Here is a 24847-nt window from a genome sequence, read left to right as displayed (position 1 = left end):
CTGGTTCGTCGTGATCCACCGTGGATCTGTTCTCCTCTGCAACTTGGTGGTTTGCAGGATTAGCAGGGTTTGCAGCTCGCCTGCACATACGTTGGAGGTGTCCCATTGTTCCACAGCCCTTGCAAACGTATCCTTCGAAGCGCCATGAATGGAATCGATGATCACCCCCGCGGCACCAACAAAGTGTTAATTGCCTTGTATTCACCACCCTTGACAGCAGACTCTGAGTCATCTGCGGATGTGCAGCTAAGGCGTGTAAGTCCTGCCCTCTATATTTCGATTCGAAAACAACGTTACTTTGTTCACAATACTTGCAGCAGCACTAGTGTGCTGGGAAATTTGTTTGGTATTGTTATTGGTGGAGATAAACGCCTGGGCTATCGCTATGGCTTTACTCAAGGTTAGGGTCTCTACAGTCAAAGGTTTGCGAAGTATTACTTCATGGCCAATGCCAAGTACAAAGAAGTCCTTGAGCATGTGCTCCAAGTGTCCTTCAAATTCGCAATGTCCTGCAAGGCGCCTTAGTTTGGCGACGTAGCTCGCCACTTCCTGGCCTCCAGACCTCCTGTATGTATTGAACCGATCCCTCGCCATCAGAACACTTTCCTTTGGGTTTAGATGCTCCCGGACCAGTGTACACAACTCATCGTACCACTTGTCTGTGGGTTTTGCTGAAGCGAGCAGGTTTTTCATGAGGCCATACGTTGGTGCCCCGCAAACGGTGAGGAGGATTGTCCTTCGTTTGGCAGTGTTCCCTTCTCCTTCCAGCTCATTGGCCATGTAATATTGGTCAAGTCGCTGCACGAAGGTTTCCCAATCATCTCCCTCCGAAAATTTCTCCAGGATGCCCACAGTTCTCTGCATTGTTGCATTGGGGTTCGTCATCTGTATCTCGTCTCCAGTTGTTATGTCTTGGATAAAGAGTCAGACTAGATACTTCAAACTCAAAGTAAGTGTGACCGTAGTCTTTTATTACAGATCTCAGAGTGCCTCACCAGCCTGTGAGGCCTCCTTATATACAGGTGCTCCCAAGGGATTGTGGGATCCCTTGGGACTCCAGGGGATAAGCCCTCTCGTGGTTAGACATGGTATTTACAGGTTTACATACATAACAGTCAGCGGGTACTGGTCCTGTAGCGAAAAATGGTTAATCGTTACTTCATAGTCCCCACAAATTCTGACCGTGCCGTCCTCTTTAAGTACCGGGACAATCGGACTAGCCCACTCGTTGAATTCCACCGGCGCAATGATGCCTTCTCGCTGCAGCCTGTCCTGCTCAATTTCCACTTTCTTATGCATCATATATGGTACCGCCCATGCATTGTGGTGGTGGGTCGCGTACCAGGAACCAAATGGATCTGCACTTTCGCCTCCAAGAAGCTTCCAATGCCTGGCTCGAACAACGATGGAAACCTGCTCAGAACCTGGGCACATGAGGCATCGTCAACGGACGAAAGCGCTCAGATGTCATCCCAGTTCCAGTGGCTTTTTCCCAGCCAGTTTCTGCCAAACAATGTGGGGCCATCCCCTGGCGCTATCCACAGTGGGAGTTCATGCACTGCTCCATCATAGGAGACTTTGACTTCTGATTAGTTCCTTGGTGTAAATCCTTAGATTGGTGTGAATGGGGCTGAGCTTGGGCCTGTGTGCCTTTTTGCCCTACAGCCTGTCAACGGCCTTTTTACTCATTATGGACTGACTCGCACCTGTGTCCAATTCCATAGATACTGGAATCCCTTTCAGTTCAACTTTCAACATTATTGGTGGACATTTCTTGGTGAATGTGTGTACCCCGTACACTTCTGCCTCCTTGGTACGAGTCTCCAATTCAGCCTAATCCACAGTGGATCGATCTTCCTCTGCAACGTGGTGGTTTGCAGGGTTTGCAGAGTTTGCAGCTCGCCTGCACATTCGCTGGAGGTGTCCCATTGTTCTGCAACCGTTGCACGCATAGTTCTTGAAGCGGCATTGATGGGGCCAATGATCACCTCCACAACACCAACAAGATGTTAACTGCCTCGCATTAACGATTGATGGCGGACTCTGGGTCATCTGAGGTCAGACAGCAGCAGCTGGCGTGTACGTTCTGCCATGTACATTTCTGCTTGAAAACAACATTACTTTGTGCACGGTACTGGCCCAAATTTCTTTACTCTGAGAAATCTGTTTGGTGTTGTCGCTGGTGGACATAAATGCCTGGACTATAGTTATGGCTCTACTTAGATTCGGAGTTTCAACAGTCAACAGTTTGCGAAGGATTACCTCATGGCCAATGCCCAGTACAAAAAAGTCTCTAAGCATTTGTTCTAGGAATCCCTCAAATTCGCAATGTCCTGTGAGGCGCCTTAGTTTGACGACATAGCTCGCTACTTCCTGGCCCTCCGACCGTTGACACGTGTAGAACTGATATCTCGCCATCAAAACACTTTCCTTAGGATTTAGGTGCTCCCGGACCAGCGTACATGATTCTTCATAGGATTTAACTGTTGGTTTTGCCGGAGCTGGGAGATTCTTCATGAGGCCATAGGTTGTTGCCCCACAGGCAGTTAGGAGGATCGCCCTTTGTTTGGCAGCATTCTCGTCCCCTTCCAGCTCGTTGGCCACAAAGTATTGGTTGAGTCTCTCCACGAAGGCCTCTCAATCATCCCCTTCTGAGAACTTCTCCAGGATACCAATTGTTCGTTGCATTTTCGCGCGGTTGTTCATTACCTTGTTGCCAATTGATACGGTTGTTCACAATAAAGGATGAAACTGAGTACTGGGTACTATGAGCAAGTGTGACCTTAGCTCCTTTAATAAGACTCCAGAATGCAGGTACCTCGTGGGTGGCCTGCTTATATACCATGCTCCCAAGGGATGCTGGGATCCCTTGGGACTCTAACAGGTAGGCCCTCTGGTGGTAGTGTAATACAGGTTACAAGGGGTTAAATGCATAACACTATGTGCCACCGTACAGGTACATCTACGCTGAGCTTTTGAATGATAGAAACGATACCAACGGCCAAGGGTCAAAGTGAAATTTTTACAAAAAAAGTTACAAACAATGCACCACCAACAGAACCAAATGAGACAATAAACCATCATAAACAAACAATACAATAAACAGCATTCTGCTGCAAGTGCATTATTAAAAAACAACTAATTACAGGCATTCTCGCAAAATATCAAGGCATCTGCAGAAGGCTGTCCCACCCCTTAATGGGACTATGAGGACGCCCTGGACCTGCTCTGGGTCTGGAAGGCCCAGCTGCGGACTGCTGCGACTCATCATCAGCAGAAACAGTCACTGGTGGCTCAGGTGTGTAATGTGTAGGGCGCATGGTTGGGGAGTCAGTGGTGGGAGCCGGAATGCTGTCATCCTGAGGAAGGACAGCAGCTTCCATTTCCTGGGAGCCACTGAGACACCGACAGGGCTGGGCCTTAACATCCAGAGCACGATGTGTCTCTCCAACTTGCTGGCCTGCTCCTGCACCATCCCTTCCCTGTTGGACAGTGGGGAACACAGAAAGGATGGCACCAGTCATCGACCACATCACATCACCAAGCTGCAGCGTAGCTTGTGCCTGCGATTCGATCGATGCTGCAACGTGATCAATGACACACACAACACACTCTGGAATGCCACTGTCACTGCTGGAGGCCACCTGCCTCTGTGAGTGGGCAATGATGGCCTCGCTGGAATCCTGAGTTGCACCGACAATTAGTGACGCTGCCACCGCAACAGACGCAGAAAGTTTCGATGCTCTCTGGGATCCGACCCAATGCAGCCATGACCTCATGGTGCATGTCTGTGTATTCCATGGACATTTCCACCAAGTCCAGCTCTATGCCTGCCAGTTGTCGAGCAGACCTACTTTGCCGACTCACCCTCCGGAGAGCTGGACTCCGAGATTCCCCTCTCGCTGCACGTTGCTGTAGGCGACTGGGGCCAGGAGCCTCCAACGATTCAAAGCCAGAGAAATTGGGCTCGTCCCCAGATGTGTTTTGTTCTGACGGGTCAACTGCTGGGCTCTGAGGCTCAGGCATTGCAGTCTCCTCGCACACCTCATCATCTCCCCCATGGCCTGATGTCGATGGTTCCCTGGATGCCTGTCGCGATTCTTCTGCAAACAGAAAATAATAGACATGTGGTTAGCAGCAGGGTAGGGGGCAGGGTGATAGAAGGAAGGTGGCATCGCACATGTACATGTGAAGACCCCACGCCACTTCATAATATGTCTCAATGAAGTCACATCAGTCGCGCAATCCACTTACATACCCTTACTACTCAAAGGGGTCCCAGCATCGCCCCTGGCAACTGTCCGAGCTGGTACTCCAACGAGGGCAGACATCCGTTCCTCCACATCTGTTAAATCGAGGAGCTGATGCGGATCCCTGCCTGTCCATCGCTGCTCATGCCTATTGTGTGAGAGCTTCACCTGCAATGAGAAAAATAGGAAGGGTTCAGAAAGGGTACACCTCCTGTTGTGCCACATATGCCTACTATAGTTCAATAGCTGAGACTGTGTGGATGTGCAAGTGTCTTCACTTCAATCTGCCTGGATGTTACGAACATAAGAACAGAAGAACAGAAGAAATAGGAACAGGCCCCTCGAGGCTGCTCCGCCATTCAATAAGATCATGACTGATCTGATCATGGACTCAGCTCCACTTCCCTGCCCGCTTCCCATAACCCCTTATCATTTAAGAAACTGTCTATTTATGTCTTAAATTTATTCAATGTCTCAGCTTCCACAGCTCTCTGAGGCAGCGAATTCCACAGATTTACAACCCTCTGAGAGAAGAAATTTCTCCTCATCTCTGTTTTAAATGGGCGGCCCCTTATCCTAAGATCATGCCCTCTAGTTCTAGTCTCCCCCATCAGTGGAAACATCCTCTCTGCATCCACCTTGTCAAGCCCCCTCATAATCTTATACATTTCGATAAGATCACCTCTCATTCTTCTGAATTCCAATGAGTAGAGGCCCAACCTACTCAACCTTTCCTCATGTCAACCCCCTCAACCCCGGAATCAACATAGTGAACCTTCTTTGAACTGCCTCCAAAGCAAGTATATCCTTTCGTAAATATGGAAATGAAAACTGCACGCAGTATTCCAGGTGTGGCCTCACCAATACCTTATATAGCTGTAGCAAGACTTCCCTGCTTTTATATTCCATCCCCTTTGCAATAAAGGCCAAGATACCATTGGTCTTCCTGATCACTTGCTGTACCTGCATACTATCCTTTTGTGTTTCATGCATAAGTACCCCCAGGTCCCGCTGTACTGCGGCACTTTGCAATCTTTCTCCATTTAAATAATAACTTGCTCTTTGATTTTTTTCTGCCAAAGTGCATGACCTCAAACTTTTCGACATTATACTCCATCTGCCAAGTTTTTGCCCACTCAATTAGCCTGTCTATGTCCTTTTGCAGATTTTTTGTGTCCTCCTCACACATTGCTTTTTCTCTCATCTTTATGTCGTCAAAAAATTTGGTTACGATACACTCAGTCCCTTCTTCCAAGTCATTAATACAGATTGTAAATAGTTGGGGTCCCAGCACTGATCCCTGTGGCACCCCACTAGTTACTGATTGCCAACCAGAGAATGAACCATTTATCCCGACTCTCTGTTCTCTGTTATTTAGCCAATTATCTATCCATGCTAATATATTATCCCCAACCCTGTGAACTTTTATCTTGTGCAGTAACCTTTTATATGGCACCTTGTCAAATGCCTTCTGGAAGTCCAAATACACCACATCCACTGATTCCCCTTAATCCACCCTGTTAGTTACATCCTCAAAGAGTTCCAGCAAATTTGCATGAGCTTTGTAACCAATTGGTAGGAGGTGAGAGGGATGTACCATAGTGGCTGCAGGTGATCTTTATGAAACCCATATCAGCAGTGGGAGTGCGAGGAAGGTTCTCAATGATTAGGGAACAAGAGGGTATGTGCATCCTTAATTAAGAGTCAATGGCAGGAGAAGTCAGCCTTAAGCTTTCTGATGCATTGTGAAACCCACACCACAGCTTTGAGAATGGGCAGATGCATAAAAGACTTCACGTCGTGTCTGTCATTCATGTTGGAAGGATAGTAGGCATACATAAATGTGAAGGGTACTCACCGTGATGACCCTGGTAAGGTTGTTGAACTTTTTGCGGCACTGGGTGCCAGTTCTGGCAACCGTGTTTGCCACAGACAGCTCCTGAGCAATTTCACGCCATATCTATTTGAAAATTGTTGGCAGCGGTCTCCCTCCACCAACCAGATGGAATGATGTCTACCTCCTCTCCACTGCATGGACTAAAGCCTCAGCATTCTCTGTTGAAAAATGGCTGGCACACTGCCTGCCCTCCTGCTGCTCCATCTTTGCAGAAGTGCCATCAGTCGGGCGGGTCATCTGCATATGCACAGAGGAAGCTGCTGCGCCCTGAAATAACGTCTGCGCCCGTGAAAACAAAAACATAACTTCGCATGCGCAAAATTGCCGCCTCTTTTAACGCCACAATTTTTGGCTTGGGTGCACAAAGTCCGTTGTGTAATGCCTGATTTAACGTACCCCGATCATGAATCCTCATTTTTTGACAAAATTTCCAGTCGAAAGCACATACGTTTTTCATGCGGTATCGGGACCGCCCCATTGCGATTAGTGCCCCAAAATTGGCAAAGACAAAAATCCAACCTAATATGTCTTACTGCAATTATATAGGGCCCTGGTAGACCACACCTGGAGTCTTGTGTACAGTTTTGGTCTCCTTACCTAAGGAAGGATGTACTTACCATAGAGGGAGTGCAACGAAGGTTCACCAGACTAATTCCTGGGATGGGCAGATTGTCCTATGAGGAGAGATTGAGTAGACTAGGCCTATATTCTCTAGAGTTCAGAAGAATCAGAGGTGATCTCATTGAAACAGACAAAATTCTTACAAGGCTTAACAGGGTAGATGCAGGGAGGATGTTTCCTCTGCCTGGGGAATCTAGAACCAGGGGTCACAGTCTCAGAAAAAGAGATCGGCTGTTTAGGAGATGAGGAGAATTTTCTTCATTCAGAGGGTGGTGAATCTTAGGAATTCTCTACCCCAGAGGGTTGTGGAGGCTCAGTCGTTGAGTATATTCAAGACAGAGATCGAAAACTTTGGGGATATTAAGGGAATCAAGGGATATGGGGATAGTGCAGGAAAGTGGAATTGAGGTAGAAGATCAGCCATGTTCTTATTGAGTGGCGGAGCAGGCTCGAGGGGCCGAATGGCCTACTCCTGCTCCTATTTCTTATGTTCTTGAGTGGAAAGTCTAGCCTTAGTGGTGTAGAGATTACAAAGAAAGTATACATATTATCCACTACTGCTATATTTGAACCACTGATTCAGTCTCTAAAACCAGTTGGGTTGAAGCAAGCTTCCACAAACTACAATGTGGTAATTGTTATGTCTCAATTAAAGCAATGTGACTGAGTACTATAAACTTGAGTAAGTGTGACCTTAGTCTCTTTATTCTGACTCTGGAGTTCTGGCACGGCATGGAAAGCCTGCTTATATGCAATGCTCTCAAGGGATGCTGGGATCCCTTGGGACTCCAACAGATGTGCCCTCTGGTGGCGGTAGAATGCTGGTTACAAGGTGTTGCATACAAAACATCACTCCCCCCCCAAAATCAATACTACACTTATTTACAGGGTGAGACGATCTGGGGCTTTCCGCTCCCTAGTCGATCGTCTCGGTACAAACACAGGTGCAGGTGAGTTGGTTGGGCCTTCGCTGGGCTGCTGCACAGCTGGCCTTGCTGGGCTGCTGGGGATGATGGGTTCAGCTTCGTGGTCAACCGTGATGTCAGTTGCCACTTGTGTGTGTATCGGAGGGTCGAAGTTGGTGGTGTCCTCTTCAGGTTGCTCATGGCTGTCCATGAATCGCAGTTTGTTTTGGTCCAAATGCTTTCTGCAAGTTAGTCCATTTGCAAGTATGACCTCAAACACCCTTCTCCCTTCTTTGGCTATGACAGTGCCAGCAAGCCATTTTGGACCATGTTCATAGTTGAGTACAAATACAGGGTCATTGACTTCAATATTGCGTGACAAATTTGCGCGATCATGGTACATGTTTTGTTGATGTCGCCTGCCCTCGACATGATCATGGAGATCAGGGTGGAGTAGAGAGAGCCTTGTTTTGAGTGCACTTTTCATGAGCAGTTCAGCAGGGGGAACCCCGGTGAGCGAGTGAGGGCTGGTGCGGTAGCTGAGCAGGACTCGGGACAGGCAGGTCTGCAGGGAGCCTTCCGACACGCTTGATGGTTTGGACTGCCCGTTCTGCCTGGCCGTTAGATGCGGGCTTGAACGGGGCTGATATGATGTGCTTGATCCCATTGTGGGTCATGAATTCCTTGAATTCAGTGCTGGTGAAGCACGGTCCATTATCGCTGACAAGGACATCAGGCAGGCCGTGCATGGCAAACATGACTCGTAGGCTTTTGGTGGTGGCAGTGGACGTGCTTACAGACATTATTACACACTCAATCCATTTTGAATAAGCATCTACAACAACCAAAAACATTTTGCCCAGAAACAGGCCAGCAAAGTCAACATGGATCCTAGACCACGGTTTGGAGGAACATGGCCACAAACTTAGTGGTGCCTCCCTGAGTGCAGGTGTTGCATTGGCGCACACAGGACTCCAAATCTGAGTCGATGCCGGGCCACCACACATGGGATCTGGCTATAGCTTTCATCATTACTATGCCTGGGTGGGTACTGTGTAGGTCGTGTATGAACATTTCCCTGCCTTTCTTAGGCAAAACCACGTGATTACCCCACAAAAGACAGTCTGCCTGTATGGACATTTCATCTTTGTACCGCTGGAATGGCTTGATCTCTTCATGCATCTCCGCTGGGATGCTGGACCAGCTCCCATGGAGGACAGAGTTTTTTTACAAGGGACAGTAAAGGATCCTGGCTGGTCCAGGTCCTGATCTGGCAGACCATAACGGGTGACTTTTCATTTTCATATGCATCCATTAGCAAGAGCAAGTCTGTAGGCTGTGCCATTTCCACCCCGGTGGTGGGCAATGGTAGCCGACTGAGAGCATCAGCGCAGTTCTCGGTGCCTGGCCTGTGGCGAATTACATAGTTATATGCAGACAGCGTGAGCTCCCATCTTTGGATGCGAGCAGAGGCATTGGTATTAATACCTTTGCTCTCTGAGAGAATAGCGATATGAGCAGCTTATGGTCAGTTTCTAACTCGAACTTAAGCCCAAACAGATACTGGTGCATTTTTTTCACCCCGTAAACGCATGCCAGAGCTTCTTTTTCAATCAAGCTGTAGGCACTTTCGGCCTTGGACAAACTCCTGGAAGCATAAGCGACCAGTTGAAATGTTCCCGATTCGTTTGCTTGTTGTAACACACACCCAACCCCGTACGAAGACGCATCGCAAGCTAGCACTAAACATTTACATGGGTCATGCAGAACAAGCAGTTTGTTGGAACACAACAGATTTCTGGCTTTCTCAAAAACAGTCTCTTGTGATTTCCCCCATCTCCCTTGCGTAGCAACACATGTCGAGGTTCTAGCAAGGTGCTTAATCGCGTAGGAAATTAGCAAAATAATTGAGGAGTCTCAGGAACAACCGCAACTCCGTCACGTTCTGTGGTCTCGGCACGTTCTTGATGGTCTCTGTCTTGGCGTTGGTGGGTCTGATGCTGTCTGCCGCGATTCTTCTCCCTAAGAACTCGACCTCTGGCACCAGGAAAAATTACTTCAAGCATTTCAACCTGAGTCCCACACGATCTAGCCGACTTAGAACCTCTTTCAGGTTTTGCAAATGTTCGATGGCATCCCGACCTGTGATCAATATGTCATCCTGGAATACCACGGTGTGCGGAATCGACTTTAGCAGACTCTCCATGTTCCTTTGAAAAATAGCTGCGGCCAATCGAATCCCAAACGGGCATCTATTGTAGATGAACAGACCTTTGTGTGTGTTGATGCAGGTGAGGCCTTTCGAAGATTTTGCCAGCTCTTGCATCATGTAGGCCGAGGTCAGGTCCAACTTGGTGAACGTCTTCCCTCCTGCCAGTGTCGCAAATAGGTCGTCTGCCTTGGGTAGCGGGTACTGGTCCTGCAGCGAAAAACAGTTAATCATTACTTTATAGTCCCCAAAAATTCTGACCGTGCCATCGCCCTTGAGAACCGGAACAATCGGACTGGCCCACTCGTTTAACTCAACCGGCACCATGATGCCCTCTCATTGCAGCCTGTCCAGCTCGATCTCTACTTTCTCTCGCATCATGTATGGCACCGCACGTGCCTTGTGGTGGATGGGTTGTGTATCGGGAACCAAGTGGATCTGCACCTTCACCCCAGAGAAATTTCCGATGTCTGGCTCAAACAATGACGGGAACTTGCTCAAAACCTGGGCACATGAGGCATCGTCGACGTACGAAAATGCTCGGATGTCGGCCCAGTTCCAGCGGACTTTTCCCAGCCAGCTTCTGCCGAATAGTGTGGGGCCATCTGCTCGTACAATCCATAGTGGTAGTTCATGCACCACTCCAGCATAGGAGACTTTTACTGCTGCACTGCCAATTACAGGGATCAGCTCTTTTGTGTGAGTTCTTAGCTTGGTATGAATAGGGCTCAGCTTGGGCCTTTGTGCCTTGTTGCACCACAGCTTCTCGAAGGCCTTTTTGCTCATGATAGACGGACTCGCACCAGTGTCCTATTCCATGGATACTGGAATTCCGTTCAGTTCAACTTTTAACATGATCATTGGACATTTCGTGGTGAAGGTTTGTACCCCATACACTCCTCGGTTTGAGTCTCTAGTTCAGTTTGATCCACCGTGGATCGGTCTTCCTCTGCAACGTGATGGTTTGCAGGGTTTGCAACTCATCTGCACATTCGCTGGAGGTGCCCCATTGTTCCACAGCCTTTGCACGCATAGTGTTTGAAGCTGCATTGATGGGCTCGATGATCACCACCGCAGCGCCAACAAGTTGTTAATGGCCTCACATTCACACTTGATGGCGGACTCTGAGTCATCTGATGTCGTGCAACTGCTGGCATGTACGTTCTGCCACATGCATTCCTGCCTGAAAATGATGTTACTCTGTGTACAGTACTTGCCGATGCATCTTTATGCTGCAAAATTTGTTTGGTGTTATCGCTGGTGGACATAAATGCCTAGGCTATCGTTATGGCTTTGCTCAGGTTCGGTGTTTCAACAGTCAATAGTTTGCGAAGGATAACCTCGTGGCCAATGCCAAGCACAAAAATGTCTCTTAGCATTTGCTCCAGGAATCCATCGAATTCGCAATGTCCTGCAACGCGCCTTAATTCGGCGACGTAGCTCGCCACTTCCTGGCCTTCAGACCGTTGACATGTATAAAATCGATACATTGCCATCAGAACATTCTCCTTCAGATTTAGATGCTCCCGGACCAGCGTACACAGTTCTTCATACGATTTTGTTGTTGGTTTCACCGGAGCAAGAAGATCCTTCATGAGGCCATAGGTTGTTGCCCCGCAGACGGTGAGGGGGATCGCCTTTCGTTTGGCAGCATTCTCATTCCCTTCCAGCTTGTTGGCCACGAAGTATTGGTCGGGTCGCACCACAAAGGCTTCCCAATAGTCACCTTCTGAGAATTTCTCCAGGATGCCAACAGTTCTCTGCATTTTCGCGTGATGGTTCATTATCTATTACTCATCGCCAGTTGTTATGTCTCAAATAAAGCAATGTGACTGAGTACTGTAGATTTGAGTAAGTGTGACCTTAGTCTCTTTATTCCGACTCCAGAGTGCTGGCACAGCATGTGAGGCTTGCTTATATACAGTGCTCCCAAGGGATGCTGGGATCCCTTGGGACTCCAACAGATGCGCCCCCTGGTGGTGGTAGAATGCTGGTTACAAGGTGTTGCATACATAACAGTAATGAGCAGATCATCTGTTTTAGCGATGTTGATTGAGGGATACATATTGGTCAGGACACCAGGCTTACCACCCCTGTACTTCTTTGAAATCGTGCTATGGGATCCTTTACATCCACCTGAGACAGCAGACGAGGCTTCGGTTTAATGTCTCATCCAAAAGATGGCACTGATTATCAGCCTAGATTTTTGTACTCAAGTCTCTGGATTTTGAACCCACAACTCAGAGAGTTGTTGATGCCAGTTCATTGGATATTTTCAAAGAGGGAGTTAGATATGGCCCTTATGGCTAAAGGGATCAAGGGGTATGGAGAGAAAGCAGGAAAGGGGTACTGAGGTGAATGATCAACCAAGATCGTATTGAATGGTGGTGCAGGTTCGAAGGGCCGAATGGCCTGCTCCTGCAACTATTTTTCTATGTTTCTATGTTTCTGACTCAGAAGCGAATGTGTTACCAACTAGCCACAACTGACACGACAATTAAAGCACTAATTTGAACAAAATAATTAATGACTTGCTACTGAAATAAATATTTCTACTCATGAGCTGAGAAGCTAATACATAATTAAGTAAATTTGTCCAAAATCTTTATAAAACGCAGCAACTGTGGTTGGACAAACGGGGAAATTTCGCAAAGCTATGCTTTGGTGCCAAGCCTCGCTCAACAGGAGCATGGATCTCAGAATCAGGCATGGCTATCAGTGCTCCTGATTTGTACTGCTCCTGCTTTCCAGTCATTAAAATTATTCAGTGTAAAATCTGGTGTGCTAACCTCTACACCCAGTTCTCCAATCTGCACTCAAATCAAGTAAGGGTCTGCCAAATGTACCCAGAAATCTCGAAAGGCAATGGCTCGATTTGAGCATTGCTATAGCTATATGTGGGAGTGGTAGCCAAGTGTTTAGGTTACATGTCTCTGACTTACTGAAGGTCATGAATTTTATCACTTATGTAATGCAAACTATTTTGAGGTTGGCTGGTTAAGTTCATCTTGTTAATTTGCCAAGCTATACCCCCAAGGCTACATTTCTCAAGAGCAGCCAATGATGGTTAGCATCTATAAAGATGAGGATGTACAGAATTAGCTTTGTGAATACGTTTGTTCAAAAAGGGTTGACACAACAGATCACTCCAGCAGCAGAAATGTAATTTCCAATCTGTGTAAACCTTTTTGTTGATTTTTTAAAATCATTTTTGACATTTTTCCACCTTTTATGAACCCCATACATGATTCTCTGCTAAGAATGTGAGCACACAGCCTCTTATTTCTCTCTCTCCCTCAAACAGTGCCTTGCACCAATTCAATGTCCCCATATATAGCATGGGAGTTTGCTGGTGGTACATTAATTGGGTAATTTTGAATTTGGATGATAGTGCCAAATATGTGATTTAAGCTTGGTCATCCGCTAAACATCGCTCCTGATTATTGTTTTAATTGGTTAAAATAATCCCTACTGTATTTACCACTCTGAAACAAAACGTTAGTGTATCACTTCACCACCAGCTTTCCATTTCTGAATTATAGCTGCAAATGCTTAAGAATACGTTCTGGATACTTCTGTCATCAGTTTGCTAAAATTCTTCAAGTTAACACAGAGCAATTTTACTTACCAAATGTTATCTTGTTGAGCACTGGTATAGACAGTATTATATTAATTGTTATTTTCACCAAATACACAACTAACATTCCTTATATAATTAAATCCTCTGCCGCTCTACACTTCATATAATTGGGTCAGTTGTCAAACTCCATGTACTAGATAATCAGGGCAGAAGTGGATACAAATCTGACACTGGTAATTCTACCATGCCTGTAATGCTCCTCACCAATTTCATGGTCTCGGAGGCACATAATTGTGGCAGTGTTCAACATTGAGCAGACAACGAAGTTGACACTGTGGAGACACATCTGTTTTCTGCAGAATCCACATAAAACTTCTGTGGTGCTCACCAGGGCATCTTGTTGAGCAAGGCTCATCCAGTCCATCAAAGTCTGCCCTTGCAATCAGTTGAAGTGTCGCCCGACATTAACTTTAATTAGACGCATCGAACAGCTGCCTCTCCGAAGCATGGATTGAAGGAGCCCTACTTGTGGATCTGACGAGACAGAAGTATTGGGTTTCCTTTCAATGAGCCATTCTTTTCTTCTCACATCACACGCCATTCATATTTCTGTCACTGATGTTACATCAGTAGATTAATATGCAAATGGAGTGAGCCAAACAGATCTCTGAAGTATGGTTAATTTTTATTTTTATTATGCATACATAAAAGAATTATTTTTTAAAAGATGTTAAAGAAATATTACATTTATTAAGTGAACAATTTTTCATGTATTCTTTTTTAACAGCTTTTAATATAAAATCGAAGCATTATTTTTTCAGCATTACAATACAAAGGGGATTAACATTGATTGCGAATCTTGCCTGAATTCCATATACTATGGAGAGAGGGATCAAACTATTGAGACTTGCAATTGCTATGAAAAACACAGGGGCTGAAATTCAGGTGCGGCAGAAAGTGATACTTACTGCTGGAAGCTCCGATGCGGTTGGAAGAGCCATTTTCAGGACTTTGAAAGTCCCATTGGAAATGATTCCTAATGGAGACGGGCTATAGACTGAAAGCCAGGCTGACTAGCTGAAAATCGGTCGGACAGGAACTCCACTGCTGTCAATCACCGGTGGAGTAATAGTGACATCACAGTGCGTGTGCGTCACCATGCTCTCTCCCCTCCGTTAAAGGGGAGAAATTCTGTTATTTTAAATCTTCGGCCACTGATCTTCCAGGAAGAGTTTCAGCCGGGCCAGCGATCTGGCACCCAATCTGGGGACAGTATTTTTACATTGTGGCCGCAGCAGTGGGCCCTCCCCTTTAAGAGCCACCACGCTATCGGGCTGCACTCACTCTGCAGAGGGTGCACTGACAGAAAAGCCTGTTGGGGGCACCGCGTGATGGGGGATCGACAGATGGAGCTGAATAAGAGAAGGTGAGTATTTTTGTCCAGCCCCTGATGACTCGCTTTCGGCGGTCATCAGAATCAGGTGGGATTGGGTCTAGGCCGAAAAATCCCCAACCTGAATTGAGGTCAGGTCGGCCAGTTAACCCCAAAGCGGCAGCCATTCAATTTTTAAGAATGGCCGCCGCAAATGGGCATTAACAGGTCTCTTTGAGACCCTGAATTTCAGTCTCCCGGAGTCTAATGGTGTGATACACCTTGTGCAAGACAATCATGGTAGCCCAGTCTAACCTTCATAACAGTAGGTAATATTACATCACTCGGACAGTTCTCAACTCTGTCCTGAGTGGCTTTACAGTGATTTTGGTAAAGGGGCAGCAGAAGTTCATGTATTTTATAGTCTCTTGAACACTCTTGAACACTCTTAATTCAACTTAACTCTATTTATTTGGGAGATCTCAGACAGCCATGTGGAGCTTAAAATGGCATTCCTTCATGGACCCTCTCCCTCAATACAGCTCCCTATACCTCCCAGCTAGAGGGCGCTATACATTATATCGACACCTCCGAACTAGAGAGCACGATATGTTATCTCGTTATTGTTGATAACCATCCTAGACTGGGTGATGCGTAATGAGAAAGGACTAAATAGCAATCTTGTTGTGCGAGGCCCCTTGGGGAAGAGTGACCATAACACAGTCGAATTCTTTATTAAGCTGGAGAGTGACACAGTTAATTCAGAAACTAGGGTCCTGAACTTAAGGAAAGGTAACTTCGATGGTATGAGGCATGAATTGGCTAGAATAGACTGGCGAATGATACTTAAAGGGTTGACGGTGGATAAACAATGGCGAACATTTAAAGGTCACATGGATGAACTTCAGCAATTGTACATCTCTGTCTGGAGTAAAAATAAAATGGGGAAGGTGGCTCAACCGTGGCTAACAAGGGAAATTAAGGATAGTGTTAAATCCAAGGAAAAGGCATATAAATTGGCCAGAAAAAGCAGCAAACCTGAGGACTGGGAGAAATTTAGAATTCAGCAGAGGAGGACAAAGGGTTTAATTAAGAGGGGGAAAATAGAATATGAGAAGAAGCTTGCCAGGAACATAAAAACTGACTGCAAAAGCTTCTACAGATATGTGAAGAGAAAAAGATTAGTGAATACAAACGTAGGTCCCTTGCAGTCGGATTTAGGTGAATTTATAATGGGGAACAAAGAAATGGCAGACCAATTGAACAAATACTTTGGTTCTGTCTTCACGAAGGAAGACACAAATAACCTTCCGGAAGTACTAGGTGACCGAGGGTCTCGTGAGAAGGAGAAACTGAAGGATATCCTTATTAGGCGGGAAATTGCGTTAGGGAAATTGATGGGATTGAAGGCCAATAAATTCCCGGGGCCTGATAGTCTGCATCCCAGAGAACTTAAGGAAGCGGCCCTAAAAATAGTGGATGCATTGGTGATCATTTTCCAATAGTCTATCGACTCTGGATCAATTCCTATGGACTGGAGGGTAGCTAATATGACGCCACTTTTTAAAAAGGGAGGGAGAGACAAAGCGGGTAATTATAGACCGGTTAGCCAGACATCAGTAATGGGGAAAATGTTGGAATCAATTATTAAGGATGAAATAGCAGTGCATTTGGAAAGCAGTGACAGGATCGGTCCAAGTCAGCATGGATTTATGAAGGGGAAATCATGCTTGACAAATCTTCTGAAATTTTTTGAGGATGTAACTAGTAGAGTGGACAAGGGAGAACCAGTGGATGTGGTGTATATGGACTTTCAAAAGGCTTTTGACAAGGTCCCACACAAGAGATTGGTGTGCAAAATCAAACCACATGGTATTGGGGGTAATATACTGACGTGGATAGAGAACTGGTTGCCTGACAGGAAGCAGAGAGTCGGGATAAACGGGTCCTTTCCAGAATGGCAGGCAGTGATTAGTGGAGTGCCGCAGGGCTCAGTGCTGGGACCCCAGCTCTTTACAATATACATCAATGATTTGGATGAAGGAATTGAGTGTAATATCTCAAAGTTTGCAGATGACACTAAATTGGGTGGCGATGTGAGCTGTGAGGGGAACGCTAGGAGGCTGCAGGGTGACTTGGACAGGTTAGGTGAGTGGGCAAATGCATGGCAGATGCAGTATAATGCGGCTAAATGTGAGGTTATCCACTTTGGGGGAAAAAACGCGAAGACAGAATATTATCTAAATGGCGGCAGATTAGGAAAAAGGGAGGTGCAACGAGACCTGGGTGTCATGGTTCATCGGTCATTGAAAGTTGGCATACAGGTACAGCAGGCGGTGAAGAAGGCAAATGGTATGTTGGCCTTCATAGCTAGGGGATTTAAGTATAGGAGCAGGGAGGTCTTACTGCCGTTGTACAGGGCCTTGGTGAGGCCTCACCTGGAATATTATGTTCAGTTTTGGTCTCCTAACCTGAGGAAGGACATTCTTGCTATTGAGGGAGTGCAGCGAAAGTTCACCAGACTGATTCCTGGGATGGCAGGACTTACATATGAGGAGAGACTGAATCAACTGGGCCTGTATACATTGGAGTTTAGAAGGATGAGAGGGCATCTCATAGAAACAAATAAGACTTTGACAGGGCGGGACAGGTTAGATGCGGGTAGAATGTTCCCAATGATGGGGACGTCCAGAACCAGGGCATACAGTCTTAGGATAAGGGATAGGCAATTTAGGACTGAGATGAGGAGAAACTTCTTCACTCAGAGAGTTGTTAACCTGTGGAATTCCCTGCCACAGAGAGTTGTTGATGCCAGTTCATTGGATATATTCAAGAGGGAGTTAGATATGGCCCTTATGGCTCAGGGGATCAAGAGGTATGGAGAGAAAGCAGGAAAGGGGTACTGATGGAATGATCAGCCATGATCTTATTGAATGGTGTTGCAGGCTCGAAGGGCTGAATGGCCTACTTCTGCACATATTTTCTATGTTTTCTATGTTTCTATGAATAAAGAATCTCACTGGATACTGTGAGCTCAAAGTAAAGTGTGACCTTAGTCTTTTATTGCAGGTCTCCAGAGTGCCTCTCCAGCCTGTGAGGCCTCCCTAAGTACCTGTGCTCCCAAGGGATTGTGGGATCCCTTGGGACTCCAGAGGATGAGCCCTCTGGTGACTGTGCAAGGTATATACAGGTTTACATACATAACAACTCTCCCCGCCCCACCCGCAAAGTCAACAGTGTAACTATTTACAAGGTGAGTCGATCTGGGGCCTTTCTTTCACTGGTTGATCATCTCGGTGCAAATGCTGGTTTTGGTGAATCATTTGTTGGGCCCTCACTGGGCTACTGTGCAGCTGGCCTTGCTGGGCTGCCTGGTGTGGTGAGCCCTGCTGAGCTGCTGCGGGTGATGGGTTCTGCTTCGTGGCCAACTGCGGTGACGGCTGCCACTGGTGTGTATGTTGGGGGGTCAAAGAAGGTAGGGTCCAAAGTTGGTTGCTCAGGATAGTCCGTGAATCTGAGTTTGATTTGGTCCAAGTGTTTCCGGTGAATGAGTTCATTTGAAAGTTTGACCCGAAACACCCTGCTCCCCGCTTTGGCCACAATAGTGCCGGGAAGCCACTTGGGACCTTGTCCATAATTTAATACAAATACAGGATCACTGATTTCAATTTGCATGACACATTAGCACTATCATGATATGTACTTTGTTGAAGCCACCTGCTCTCTACCTGTTCATGTAAGCCTTGTCTTAAGTGCCCTTTTCATGAGCAGTTCAGCAGGTGGAATCCCAGTGAGCGAGTGGGGTCTTGTGCGGTAGCTAAACAGAACTTGGGATAGACAAGTCTGCAGTGAGCCTTCAGTTACCCTCTTCAGGCCCTGTTTGATAGTTTGCACTGCTCTCTCTGCCTGACCATTGGATGCTGGTTTGAACAGGGCAGATGTAACATGTTTGGTCCCGTTGCGGGTCACTGGTAAAACATGGCCCGTTGTCGCTCACAAGGACATCGGGTAGTACGCACGTGGCAAACATGGCCTGCAGGCTTTCAGTGGTGGCAGCGGACATGCTTGCTGACATTATCTCACATTCAATCCATTTGGAGTACGCATCTATAACCACAAGGAACATTTTACCCAACAATGGGCCTACATAGTCGACATGGACCCTGGACTATGGTTTGGAGGGCCACAACCATAAACTTAGTGGCGCCTCCCTGGGTGCATTGCTTAACTGCGAACATGTGTTACATCTGTGCACGCAGGACTCTAAGTCCACATCCATAATGGGCCACCACACATGGGATCTGGCTATCGCTTTCATCATTACGATGCCTGGGTGGGTACTGTGGAGGTCACTGATGAAAGTGTCTCTACCCTTCTTGGGGACCACTACCCGATTACCCCACAGAATGCAGTCTGCCTGTATAGATATTTCATCTTTGCACCGCTGGTCCGGCTTTATCTCTTCCTGCATTTCCACTGGGACACTGGACCAGCTCCCATGAAGCACACAATTTTTTACTAAGGACAGTAAGGGGTCCTGGTTCGTCCAGGTTCTAATCTGTTGGGCTGTGACGGATGATTGCTCACTCTCGAATGCTTCCATAACCATGACTAAATCTGCGTGCTGCGCCTTTTCCACCCCGTGGTGGGCAATGGCAGCCTTCTAAGAGCATCGGCACAGTTTTCTGTGCCTGGCCTGTGATGGATGGCGTAGTTGTATGCCGACAATGTGAGCGCTCATCTCTGGATGCGGGCCGATGCATTCGTATTTATCCCCTTACTCTCGGAAAACAGGGATATAAGTGGCTCTTTGGTCCGTTTCCGATTCAAATTTTAACCCAAACAGATACTGATGCATTTTCTTTACCTCATAAACACACGCTAACACTTCTTTTTCAATCACGCTGTAGGCTCTCTCAGCCTTAGACAGACTTCTGGATGCCTTAACAACCAGTTGCAATTTCCCAGATTCATCAGCTTATTGCAATACACACCCGACGCCATACGACGATACATCACATGCTAGTACCAAACGCTTACATAGATCATACAACACAAGCAATTTGTTTGAGCATAATAAAATTCTAGCTTTTACAAAGGCATTTTCTTGGCTTTCGCCTCATACCCATTCATCTCCTTTACGCAGCAAGGCGTGCAGTGGTTCTAAAAGTGTGCTGAGACCTGGTAAGCAGTTACCAAAGTAGTTCAGGAGTCCTAGAAACGACCACAGCTCAGTCACGATCTGTGGCCTCGACGCGTTCTCGATTGCCTCCGTCTTCAACTCGGTGGGCCTGATGCCGTCCGCCACGATTCTTCTCCCCAGGAACTCCACTTCAGGCACCAGGAAAACACATTTCGAGCGTTTCAATCTGAGCCCCATGTGGTTGAGTCGACTAAGAATCTCCTCCAGGTTCTGCACATGCTCGACTCTGTCCCGACATGTAACCAAGATGTCGTCCTGGAAGACCACCGTGCACGGGACCGACTTCAGTAAGCTTTCCATGTTTCTCTGGAATATCGCCACGGGTGATCGAATTCTAAACAGGCATCTGTTATAAATGAAGAGACCTTTGTGCATGTTGTTGCAGGTGAGGCCCTTCGAAGATTCCTCCAGCTTCTGCATCATGTAGGCCAAAGTCAAGTCCAGCTTCATAGAAACATAGAAAATAGGTGCAGGAGTAGGCCATTCGGCCCTTCGAGCCTGCACCACCATTCAATAAGATCATGGCTGATCATTCACCTCAGTACCCCTTTCCTGCTTTCTCTCCATATCCCTTAATCCCTTTAGCTGTAAGGGCCATATCTAACTCCCTCTTGAATATATCCAATGAACTGGCATCAACAACTTTCTGCGGCAGGGAATTCCACAGGTTAACAACTCTCTGAGTGAAGAAGTTTCTCCTCATCTCAGTCCTAAATGGCTTACCCCTTATCCTTAGACTGTGTCTCCTGGTTCTGGACTTCCCCAACATCGGGAACATTCTTCCAGCATCTAACCTGTGAAGTCCCGTCAGAATTTTATATGTTTCGAAAAGATTCCCTCTCATCCTCCTCAACTCCAGTGAATACAGGCCCAGTCGATCCAGTCTCTCCTCATATGTCAGTCCTGCCATTCCGGGAATCAGTCTGGTGAACCTTCGCTGCACTCCCTCAACAGCAAGAAAGTCATTCCTCAGATTAGGAGACCAAAACTGAACACAATATTCCAGGTGAGTCCTCACCAAGGCCTTGTACAACTGCAGTAAGACCTCCCTGCTCCTCTACTCAAATTCCCTAGCTATGAAGGCCAAGATACCATTTGCCTTCTTCACCGCCTGCTGTACCTGCATGCCAACTTTCAATGACTGATGTACCATGACACCCAGGTCTTGTTGCACCTCCCCTTTTCCTAATCTGCCGCCATTCAGATAATATTCTGCTTTTGTGTTTTTGCCCCCAAAGTGGATAACCTCACATTTATCCACATTATACTGCATCTGCCATGCATTTGCCCACTCACCTAACCTGTCCAAGTCACCTGCCGCCTCTTAACGTCCTCCTCACAGCTCACACCGCCACCCAGTTTAGTGTCAACCACAAACTTGGAGATATTACACTCAATTCCTTCATCTAAATCATTAATGTATATTGTAAATAGCTGGGGTCCCAGCACTGAGGCCTGCGGCACTCCACTAGTCACTGCCTGCCATTCTGAAAAGGACCCGTTTATCCTGACTCTCTGCTTCCTATCTGCCAACCAGTTCTCTATCCACATCAGTACATTACCCCCAATACCATGTGCTTTAATTTTGCACACCAAACTCTTGTGTGGGACCTTGTCAAAAGCCTTTTGAAAATCCAAATGCACCACATCCACTGGTTCTCCCATGTCCACTCTCCTAGTTCCATCCTCAAAAAATTCTAGAAGATTTGTCAAGCGTGATTTCCCTTTCATAAATCCATGCTGACTTGGACCGATCCTGTCACTGCTTTCCAAATGCGCTGCTATTTCATCCTTAATAATTGATTCCAACATTTTACCCACTACTGATGTCAGGCTAACTGGTCTATAATTGCCCGCTTTCTCTCTCCCTCTATTTTTAAAAAGTGGGGTTACATTGGCTACCCTCCAGTCCATAGGAACTTATCCAGATTCGATAGACTGTTGGAAAATGATCACCAATGCTTCCACTATTTCCAGGGCCACTTCTTTAAGTACTCTGGGATGCAGACCATCAGGCCCCGCGGATTTATCTGCCTTCAATCCCATCAATTTTCCTAACACAATTTCCCGCCTAATAAGGATTTCCTTCAGTTCCTCCTTCTCACGAGACCCTCGGTCCCCTCGTATTTCCGGAAGGTTATTTGTGTCTTCCTTAGTGAAGACAGAACCAAAGTATTTGTTCAACTGGTCTGCCATTTCTTTGTTCCCCATTATAAATTCGCCTGAATCCGACTGCAAGGGACCTACGATTGTCTTCACTAATCTTTTTCTCTTCACATATCTACAGAAGCTTTTGCAGTCAGTTTTTATGTTCCCAGCAATCTTCCCCTCATACTCTATTTTCCCCCTCCTAATTAGACCCTTTGTTCTCCTCTGCTGAATTCTAAATTTCTCCCAGTCCTCAGGTTTGCTGCTTTTTCTGGCCAATTTATATGCCTCTTCCTTGGATCTAACACTATCCTTAATTTCCCTTCTTAGCCACGGTTGAGCCACCTTCCCCGTTTTAGTTTTACTCCAGACAGAGATGTACAATTGTTGAAGTTCATCCATGTGACCTTTAAATGTTTGCCATTGTCTATCCACCGTCAACCCTTTAAGTATCATTCGCCAGTCTATTCTAGCCAATTCATGTCTCATACCATCGAAGTTACCTTTCCTTAAGTTCAGGACCCTAGTCTCTGAATTAACTGTGTCACTTTCATTCTTAATAAAGAATTCTACCATATTATGGTCACTCTTCCCTAAGGGGCCTCACACAACCAGATTGCTAATTAGTCCTTTCTCATTACACATCACCCAGTCTAGGACGGTCAGCCCTCTAGTTGGTTCCTCGACATATTGGTCTAGAAAACCGTCCCTAATATAATCCAGGAGCTCCTCCTCCACCGGATTTCCATCAGTCTGGTTAGCCCAATCTATATATATAGATTAAAGTCGCCCATGATAACAGCTGTACCTTTATTGCACACATCCCTAATTTCTTGTTTGATGCTGTCCCCATCCTCACCACTACCATTTGGTGGTCTATACACAACTCCCACTAACGTTTCCTGCCCTTTGGTATTCCGTAGCTCCACCCATACAGATTCCACATCATCCAAGCCAATGTCCTTCCTTACTATTGCATTAATTTCCTCTTTAACCAGCAACGCCACCCCACCTCCTTTTCCTCTCTGTGTGTCCTTCCTGAATGTTGAATACCCGTGGATGTTGAGTTCCCAGCCTTGGTCACCCTGGAGCCATGTTTCCATGATGGCAATTATATCATATTCGCTAATTGCTGCCTGCGTAGTTAATTCGTCCATCTTATTATGAATACTTCTCGCATTGAGGCACAGAGCCTTCAGGCTTGCCTTTTTAACACATTTTGCCCCTTTAGAATTTTGCTATAATGTGGCCCTTTTTGCTTTTTGCCTTGGGTTTCTTTGCCCGCCACTTTTACTTTTCTTTTTTGTATCTTTTGCTTCTGCCCCCATTCTATTTCCTTCTGTTTCCCTGCATAGGTTCCCACCCCCCTGCCATATTAGTTTAACCCCTCCCCAACAGCACTCGCAAACACTCCCCCTAGGACATTGGTTCCGGTCCTGCCCAGGTGCAGACCGTCTGGTTTATACTGGTCCCACCTCCCCCAGTACTGGTTCCAATGTCCCAGGAATTTGAATCCCTCTCTTCTGAACCACTCCGCAAGCCACGTATTCATCTGAGCTATTCTGCTATTCCTACTCAGACTAACACGTGACACTGGTAGCAATCCTGAGATTACTACCTTTGAGGTCCTACTTTTTAATTTAGCTCGTAGCTCCCTAAATTCATCTTGTAGGACCTCATCCCGTTTTTTTACCTATATCGTTGGTACCTTTATGCACCGCGACAACTGGCTGTTCACCCTCCCCCTTCAAAATGTCCTGCAGCTGCTCCGAGACATCCTTGACTCTAACACCAGGGAGGCAACATACCATTCTGGAGTCTCAATTGCGGCTGCAGAAACGCCTATCTATTCCCCATTACAATAGAATCCCCTGCCACTATAGCTCTCCCACTCTTTTTCCTGCCCTCCTGTGCAGCAGAGCCTCCCACGGTGTCATGAACTTGGCTGCTAATGCTCTCCCCTGATGAGTCATCCCCCTCAACAGTAACCAAAGCAGTGTATCTGTTTTGCAGGGGGATGACTGCAGGGGACCCCTGCATTACCTTCGTTCCACTAGTCTTCCTGTTGGTCACACATCCCCTATCTGGGTGTGTACCCTTTATCTGCGGTGTGGCCAACTCACTAAACGTGCTATTCACGACATCCTCAGCATCGCGGATGCTCCAGAGTAAATCCACCCGCAGCTCCAGTGCCGCAATGTGGTCTGTCAGGAGCTGCAGCCAGATACACTTCCTGCACATGTAGTCATCAGGGACACTGGAAGCGTCCCTGAGTTCCCACATAGCACAGGAGGAGCATGACACATGTCTGAGCTCTCCTGCCATGACTTAACCCCTAGACTAACTTAATTTGGCAACAACAATGATAAAGGTTACCTACCAATAAAGGAAAAGGAAAAGAAAAACTACCACCAATCACCAGCCAATCACTTACCCCCTTGGCTGTGATGTCACCCTTCGATTTCTTTCTACTTCTTTTTTGCGTTCTCTCCCTCTGAACATCTTTCCTCTCGCCAGTGTAGCAAAAAGGTCATCTGTTTTTGGTAGTGGGTATTGATCCTGCAGGGAGAAACGATTGATAGTTACTTTGTAATAACCACAGATTCTGACGGTACTGTCTCCCTTAAGAACTGGAACAATCGGACTGGCCCACTCGTTCAAT

Source organism: Pristiophorus japonicus, chromosome 7, assembly GCF_044704955.1.
Source record: "Pristiophorus japonicus isolate sPriJap1 chromosome 7, sPriJap1.hap1, whole genome shotgun sequence".
Taxonomy (NCBI): domain Eukaryota; kingdom Metazoa; phylum Chordata; class Chondrichthyes; family Pristiophoridae; genus Pristiophorus; species Pristiophorus japonicus.
Note: the sequence above shows the minus strand (reverse complement) of the source record.